Source organism: Chinchilla lanigera, unplaced genomic scaffold (assembly GCF_000276665.1).
Source record: "Chinchilla lanigera isolate Chin_1 unplaced genomic scaffold, ChiLan1.0 scaffold00003, whole genome shotgun sequence".
NCBI classification, from domain to species: domain Eukaryota; kingdom Metazoa; phylum Chordata; class Mammalia; order Rodentia; family Chinchillidae; genus Chinchilla; species Chinchilla lanigera.
The window spans coordinates 2,414,435-2,423,553 of NW_004955404.1; positions in this window are offsets into that span (position 1 = coordinate 2,414,435).

The window sequence follows — 9,119 nt, forward strand, 5'->3', positions numbered from 1 at the left end:
CAAAGGCCACCTCCTGCGCCACGGCAGGGATCCTGCCTGCTGTCCCCGTCACTGCAGTTCTCTGGGGACTTCCCTGCACGCTCCACGCTTCCTTCCCGCACACCTTGCCAGCGCAGCTTTGCGGCCGCCTCCCTCTGGCTGTGCTGCGCCCCGTGTCTTTCACTATAGCACAGGTTTTAGATTTCAATGCTGCTGCATTTTGTGACTGCACCTCACAGAGGAGACATCCCAGCTAAGCAGGGGTCTTGCAGTCTCTCGTGGGCACGGATGCCCATGACGGGGGGCGCCCTGGGGGCTCGGTGCTGGGTCCCGAGGCTGAGCAGCGCAAGCAGACATCAAGGCCCAGGGAGCTCCTCATCCTTCCCCTTGACGTGGCCGGAGGAAATATTCCACCTCGTAGACCTACCAATGTGCAATCTGAAAGAAAAAGAAAAAATTGCATTTTGATTGCATCCAAATCACACACACAGATTCAACCTTCCAAACTCTGTGTGGTCCCTCGGAAACACGTATCGATCTCAGGATCATGCTGCAGGGAAAGTCGGTCCGCTCCTTTGAATTATTTTATGGACACAGGCAGATAAGAACTTTAGGCCCAAAACATGGCACAGATTAACTGCAGTAACAGGTCGAGTTCCTTCACACACGGGCGACTGACTTCCTGAGTCTCCGAAATGCTTGCAAACCTGAGGGTTCTGACAGGAGCCTCACACGCTAAAGAAATAATAAAGGGAAATGTGTTCTTTACAGGAAGTCCAGCAGAAATGGATGTTTTCTCACCTTTCCACAGTCATAATTTGAGAAAACTACGGTTATTTCCTTCACTTTGTGGGTCCTGGCCACCCCCAGGCCTCTGCCCTGGTGGCATGGAGCCCCGGGGACTCGCAGTTCTGGAATCAGTGCTGTCAGTCAGGGTGGGCTTTGCGGGCCTGGGCCTGCTCTGATTCCTCTGAACAAGACGCTTCCCTCGCCTCCCTGCCTGTCACTCCTCGGCCGGAAGTGGGTGCTCGAGCGCACCTCCCTTTCCTCTCTGAGCAGACGCAGAGGCCCATGTGGGGAGAGCACTTCTACAGCCGCTGATGTCACCGCTAGTGAAGGAATTGTGGACTGCTGCAGTTGTGACCGGAAATGTTAGGCGAGCCTTCGGATGTTCCCAGGGTTGCTCAGACCCCTTTGCCTGGAGATCACCTGAGCTCTCGCAGGAGACCAGCCAGAGAACAAGCTGGCGAGGGGGCTTTCAGATGCCCCCTTTGAGGTGTGATAGGAAAATGTGGTGGCTGTCTAAAGTGTAAAAAACTTAGTAAAAGATGCATTGCCGTAAATTCCTCTCAAAATCATCCTCCACACTTCGAACACTCTTATTGCATCATCCTTCCACTTTCTGCAGCAGCTCTGGAACCCTCTTTCTTGAGTGCCTTTGTCTGTGCTGTCCTGGCTGCCTTGATGTCCTCAACGGAGTCAAAACATTCCCCTTTTGTGGTCATTTTGACTTTTGAGGAGAAGCCAAAAGTCACACGGTGCCAGATCTGGTGACTAAGGTGGGCGAGGACATAGGGTCATTTTGCACGGTGCTTGACAACAGCAGTCACTGTATTTTCTGTCACACCTTAAAGACTCTCAGGAAAGAGGCCTCCAGAGCTGCTGCAGAAAGTGGCCAGACAATGGGATGAGTGTGTTTGAAGTGAGGGGAGGATTTTGAGGGGATTTGTGGCAGTGTGTGTTTTACTATAATAAGTGTTTGTGAGTTACACATTCACTGTGTTTTGATCACAGGCGCCCTTTTCTCAAGCAGGTCACAGCTCCCAGCCCCTGCATGGGCCTGACTTGCTGCTGGCCGGGAGGCGGGTCCAAGTGCAGAGTGCACGGTCGTGTGCATTGCCGGGCTGGGCGGCTCTGACATGCAGCCTGTGCTGTGCCCGTCTGTGTGCAGCGAGCTCCAGTCTTCACTCATATCTCAGAGCAACAAACCCACACTCAGCGCTGCCCCGGCCCCACCCGGTGTAGAAGCCGCCCCACCTGCCCCTGACACCTCGCGGCACCTGTGTCTTGGCTTTGCCCTCCTCTGGGGTCAGCCCCACGGAGGGTCAGGGCATCAAGGTAATGAGAACCTCTGCCCTCCCACTAAGGTGCTAAGTTCCCCCGTGCTGGCCAGCAGCAGGGCAGACCCATGCAGGGGTTGGGAGCTGTGGCGCTGGAGAAAAAGGCGGCTGATACATGCAGTGTGATCAAAACACAGCGAGTGCCTTCCCCTCCCCACTCCCAGGGCCACAGACAGATCCACACGTGGTCCCAGGATGGCTGAGTGCATGGGACCGTCAAGGGATCCAGGGGAACAGCGCCTGTGGGCACGCCTGTTACACGGGGTAGCCAGGCGCAAGCTTCTGCTGAAAGAGGTCTGTGAGCCGACTGTGAGATCCATTCACAGTCAGACGCTTCTTGAGACTTGTCTAAATCCACAGCCATGTTGAGCTGCCATCAGTGATCTTCTTTTTCTTTTTTGCAACCTTTGCACTGACCTACACTCCCAGCCCTTTATTATTTTTGAGACAGAGTCTTACTGAGTTGCTAAGTTTCCCAGGCTGGATTCAAACTTATGATCCTCCTGCCTCAACCTCCCACAGTACTGGAATTACAGACATGCACCACCTGCCCAGCTGTGATGTCATTTTAATATCATTCTGTGCAAGATATTATTTACAGTGAGGGTAGTAGGGCTTTAAGGAAAATTAAACAAGACAGAACTCCGGCAGTGCTCTTGCGTCTCCTGCGGTGAAAGTGGAGCGCTGAATCAGGGGGGAGAACCTTGCCTGGGAGGGAAGTCTGAGGCTGGGCCCCGAGGCAGCGCTTTGGAAGGGGAAGACGGACAGACGGTGGACTGGACGTGGGTTGGGATAGTCATGGCGTGCATGAAGCTGCTAGCGCAGGTGTCTCCGTACTGGTCCACTTCCCAGAGCTGCGTAGACACGCTGCCCTCTTCCCAGGCTCCTTTGTGTGTGACTGTCCTGTTCTAACCTGGATGAGTCGCTGACTGTGGACCCAGCCGTCACACCCGTCCTACCCTAGGCAGACGGCCTTCTCATGGACTCCTGTCCCTCGGGCTCCGGGACCTGCTGCTGGGAGCCGGGCTGGCTTTTGCTTCCTGTCTGGGGGTCCAGCATGCGTGGCTCCCCTGGGGTGGTCTGGTCTTGAGCTGTTGGTTTCAGGACCCACAGGATTTGAAAGAAAGCACAACACTTGTGAAAACCTCTGGGTCAGGCCCCATTTCCTTAACACTGAGGGGAGAAGCCAGCTTCATTTCTGAGGCTGCTTGGAGCCCTGTCCTGTGGCTTCCTTTCCTCCTCAGTGTCTTCATGAATTCTGTGCAGTGGGTCAGGGGCTCCCCCAGGACTTTGGTCTTGTCAGCCTCCACACGCGGCTGAGCGTGCCCTGGATGGATGGGGAGCACTGGCTCTTCCCTTGTGAATATCCTCTTGCTCTCTCTGGGGTGCAGCGCGATGTGGAAGGAGCAGGGCTGGTGTTCTCAGAGCCAGTGCCGAAAGCGAGGGTGGGCAGGGGTGCATGTCCTCCGCATGTGGTGTCAGTGGTGTTCTCCGCATGTCCCTGCTCCTGAGGCTGGGTGGCAGCTGGGTGGGTCAGTGCTGTTTTCCCCTCTGATGCCTTTTACACTCTTTTTAGGCCCCTGGCATTCTTTCACTATTGCTTAGTTCTCTGGTCAGCCCTTGCACGAGCACGCTACGGGAGGCGTGGGCGTCTGGAAGCCTGTCCTGGAGACCACTATTTCCCCAGTGGTCTCCAACCTTTCTGGAGTGAAGGACCGATTTTGCCGAAGGCAATTTCTCTACGGATTTGAGTGGGAATGGTTTTGGAGCTGGTCTGTGCACACTTTGTTTCTAGTACTATCGTGTTATGTCAGATAGTGAAATAATTGCGTAACTCCTCACAGTGTGGGGTCAGTGGGAATCCTGAGCTTGTTTTCTTGCAACTAGACGGCCCATGGGGGCCGTGGAAACAGTGACGTCTGAAATATATTGCTTATGTCCAGTCTACCGAGCAATCTGTTTTGGTTGCTGTCACGGTCAAAATCTCTGCTTCCCAAAGGGGATGCTGGAAATGGAAATTTTCAGTGCATCTCAGTGAGACTGTGGCAATCTCAGGATATTCTGTCTCGATTTTCATCCAGAACATATGGAGATTTTACCTTGTTTCAGGCACACTTTTAAGGAAATCACCATTTGAGATCTCAAATTTTTGATCTTTTTCTAGCATGGGCAAAGTTTATGCACCCACTTACTCACAAATGGGTTACAGATCAATTCCTTCCAAGTTCAGGGGGTTCTCTCATGGTAGGAAGTAATGTTGAAGCTCTTTTGAAAGCTGAGATAGGTGACCCTGCAGCACTTGAGAGAAAGAAGGCCTTCATCAGTGGTGTTGAAAGTCTCTACTGTTTTTTTTTTTTTTTTTTTTCTCCGGTACCGGGAACCGAACTCACGACCTTGCGCTTGCCAGGCAGGCGCTTTTGCCGCTGAGCTAAATCCCCAGCCCGTCTCTACTGTTTGAAACATTAAAAAACCCTAATGTTCACCCACTGCCCCCATAATTCCAGTCTGGCTTCAAATGCAACCACTTTATCTGCCAACTCGGACATAGTTGTCATTCTCCCTGAAGTGACAGACTGAGTTCATTGAACAGGTTGACTATATCACATAAGTGAGCAAGTTTTGTGACCCATTCTGTGTCCCTGAAATGTGCCGCCAGTGGTGACTTCTCTTTTTCTTCAAAGAAATGTCTGGAGCAGCTCTCATGACTCAAAAATTGGCCAGTGTTCTACCTTTAGAAAATCGTCTTGCTCCTGTGCACAAGGGACGTGCTCTGTGTCCGTCTCCTCCCAGAGCTACCGGAACAGAAGTGAATCTAGGGCATGTACTTTCACACAGTTGATAATTTTAATCACATCTGGCAAAACATTAAGTTCGAGTGGCATTCTTTGGCCAGCCGGCGATTCTCAATGTGTGACACAGTTCACAGAGCTATGTTTAGAAGCGACCTCTTTGACCCCGGTAGTAACACCAGAAAGCTGTCCAGTCACGGCAGCCGCTTCATCTGCGCTTACTCTGGCACAAAACGACCCGTTCAGTTTTCCTGACGTGCAGTCATTTAACGTCTTGAACAGTCCTGCAGCTGTGCCGTTGGTTGGCAACAGACGTGCACATGATGTGTCCGCTGAAAACTCTGCCGCACAGAAACAAGCAGTGCTCCCTTTCCCCAGCATTAGTGAACTCCTCAACCTGGATTGCCGGCCGTGGTGACTCTGCTCCTAACAGCTGTGTCTCAGTGTCCCCTGTCATTGACCCATCTCGTTCTGATGCCAGCTGAAAGAGGGGCACGTGCCACCTTTTGAACTGCAGCCAGTCCTAGACAAACAGCCTCAGCAGCAAACGGGATCGGCTCTTCACTGATACCCAAGGGCTTCTTGGCTGTGGCAGTGTGCCCGGCCACTGAGAATGATGCTCCTGGTGGGGACACATTTGACGTCTTCAGGAGCTGCTTGTTTTTCATGGTCACGTGTTACTTTTTTCTTTTAACAGCATCAAAGCTTTGTCTTAACAGGTTGCTCAGTCTGCATGTAGCAAGGCAGTTCTGAAGGTTTCCTTGGGCAGCTGGTCATGACATATTATATAGCAGTGCTGTAGTCAGGGCTCACAAGGGAATATATTTAATATAGCACACGAGACGCATAGGACTATTTTATAATATTCACCCAGAGAATAAAGTGCAGAACAGTGCAAATGACCTGTCCACACACTATAGAACTAACTAATCCAGCTGAGGGTTTGGATCCCACAACAAAGTCCTGCACGAGTCTAGCCGAAGACTAAGAGTTCATGGCAATGTCCTCCATGAGTCCAACTGGAGGCCTAAAGCCCACAACCATGTCTCATGCAAGTCTATGTCAAGGATCTGCACTGGAAAGGCCCAAGGGTCAGTGGTGGAAGCTAGAAAGTCTGTGCCAGCTGGGTGAAGGATCTGTGCCAGGAGGCTGAGGGAACTGCACCGGAGCCAGGAAGTGATGTTCAAGGTAAGGACCAGAGCTCCCATGAAGAGAACCGCAGCCATCCTCAGTGACAGCAAGGACCCGAGCTCCTATGATGAGAACAGCTAAGTTCATATCAAGAAAACCAGTGCGACAAGCTTCTCCAGGAGAATCAGTGGTGCACCATCTTCCCCTCCAGTTCTCCTTTTATGCTGTCCGCAGCAATCCTCAGGTGGGCCTTCCACACCCAGCACCATGCTGACTCAGTTCAACTAGGTGTTCCAAGCGGACCATTAGTTAACCCACCACAAGCAGGCTTGGAGAAGGATGAACCTGTAACTCAAATAGGGCTCTTCTCAATGCAGTTTTCTTCTTGTCAGTAGTCCTAGAGCCTTCTGCTGTTTCGGCATTGGTTTTCCCTCCTTTTCAAAGCAGCTCTCCTCTGATGTTTGTTTCATACTCATTTTGGCCAGGGTTGGCCACAGGTTATGAAGACTGTGTCTGAGACATGCACAGTGCAAGAAAAAGGCACAGACTGAAGTGGTAAATAAAAGAATGGGCAGACATGTGTGGACCATGATGTCTGAGCTAAAATTGCCGCCAGGTGCAGCTGTGCAGTTGAGGTGCATCACTCGCTTGCTGCACAAAGCTGCAACCAGGTGCAGCTTATTGTCACATGCTGCATCAGGGACTGATCAGGCCCACGACCTCCTGAACGAGTGGACAGCGAAGGCTTAAATAAATGAGTCAAGTGGTATGATTTTGGGGCTCCAGCAGGATCAAAACTGTCTATCAGAATTCAAGATTCTCTGGGGGCTGAGACAAAGAACTTCTCGGGGTGGCCTGTATTTATTTGTTTTTCAAACAAAGGAGGAGGATACTGAAGAAAACTCAGGAATCTAAGCAGGACCTTGGGAGTTAGTTCAGATATTTTCCCAAGTAGTAAATTCTGTCAATCAGGAGAACTACCTTATCTCCAGGTTGACATTTTTTGTAGAGTGTGGAGCCTGCAGCTGCAGTCTCCATTTAGTTAACTGGGGTTGGAGCCAGGCATCCTCAGCTGTGGCCTTATCTTGTCCTTTGAGATGTTATGGCTTCTCAGACTACTACAGGCCTTAGCTGGGACCAGTGAGTCACAGAGGTTTACTTACTATGGGTCTGCTGCCCACCTCCAGACAAGAAGCATAGGCCTGGGATAGACTCACAAGTAAACATGGAAAGCCAGGTGGTTAATTTTAAATCCTGCTCAGAGCCGCTTTGTGGTGGTGTCCGTCAGTGCTGCTTTAATCTGAGCATGCAGGTAATTAATTTTTTATAGTCTCTGTGCAGTCAAACCTCTTGGCCAGTGTTCATCCGTAGTTGCAGCTGCTCTCCAGTGCTAACATCACTACCTCAGCTCTACCTCAGATCATCAGGGATTAGATTCTTACAAGGAGCCACAACCCAGATCCTCTCACACACAGTACAGAGCAGGGCATGAGCTCCTGAGAATCTGAAGCTACTGCTGACCTGATGGAAGGAGGAGGTGGGCTGTGAGGGGTGGGGAGTGGCTATGCACAGATGGAGTCTTCCTGGCTCACCTTCCAGTCAGTGCCTGCTGTGTAGCCTGGATTCTAGTAGGCCACCAACCAGTAGCATGAGGTTGGGGACCTCTGCTCTGTGGATGTGGACTGGAGGGAGTGCTTGAAGCATCAGGGGCTCTTGTGTCTTCAGTCTTCAGAGCAGGCAATGAACAACGTGAGTGAGGCGCCTTGACACAGTCTAGAGCCCCGTGAGTACGAGACAAGTCCACTGACGCACCCCTCCCAGTGCACAATGTGATGGTGAACCAGGCGGCCCCTGGGAAGCAGATGCCGCCTAGAGGAAAACATTGGTGTGGAGGGTGTCATCAGGAGCTGGCAGGGGAGGAACAGAAAGTGGAAAGGGCTGGGTGTGCATCCCACAGCCCCAGGGACTGTGTGTGAGTTGTGTCCTGGAGGTGACCAGCAGAGGGGACCCTGAGACCCCAGATCTCTGCCTGAGCAGCCCCAGATGGGAGCTCCTGAGCTGGGCAGGTGCAGAGTGGGGCTGCGGCAGTCACGGAGCATGGTCCCAGAAGTGGCCCCTGCACCTGCCCACCTTCCCAACACACGAGTGGCTGTTCCAGGGAGGGAGCAGCTGGCAGGTCGCAGCACACCCCTGTGAGCCCGACTTCCACCTGTGCATCTGGCCATGTGGAGAGTGACACCATGAAAGGTCATATTGCCCAGGGTGGCCGTGGCGAGGATTCCCTTTCCTTTGAGAGGCTCAGTAAGGGCCAGGGACAGAGTGTGGGCTTTCAAAACCCTCAGCTTTTCTTCTCCGCCGCAAACACTGAAAATGAAAGCAGGCCTGTCCTCTGGTCATGTCTGGGCCAGAGACAGCAGGTCGTCGCCGGGCCTGAGAGTGCTGGGCAGCGAGAGGAAGTGAAGTGGGGGGGTGGCTTTGTCAGCTCCGACAGGACACCACCCTGGACACTCTGGGCAACAGCTCTTGCACTCCTCGGCCTCACACAGCTCTCTGCGCTTTGACCACAGTGGTAGGTTATGAAAGGCGTCCCCTTTCTCTACCTGCCCATTTCTGGAGCCTTTTGCCCACTGCCTCCACATCCTCTGCTGGCTGGCTATGACGCATTGGCTGATGGAATGTCAGTGACCATGATGCAGGCAGAGGCCAGACCAGCACCTGTGTAGTAAGGCTGCCCTTAGCCTGTCTGTGTTGGGCTGGCCATGAGCACAAGCTGAGCGGGCCCGGCAGAGGAGGACAAGCAGAACAAAGCCGGGTCAGCGGCATCCCAGCTGAGGCCACCCTAAGTGAGCCAGCTCTGGGAAACCTGAGTTAGTGGGGCCATCTGGACACAAGACACACAGTGAGCTCAGTGCAACCAGCCTGGGGTCTTTGGAACCTTGAGGAACTATGAATACATGTGTTTCTTAAGTTCTTGGGCATGCTTGTTATGCAGCACTCAGTTAGATGATGGTGGCTGACACACTGGCTTAGCTCTCCCAGCCAGGAGCTCATCAAAGACAGAGCTGAGGGGGCACCATCAATGCACAGGTATTTGTTTTTT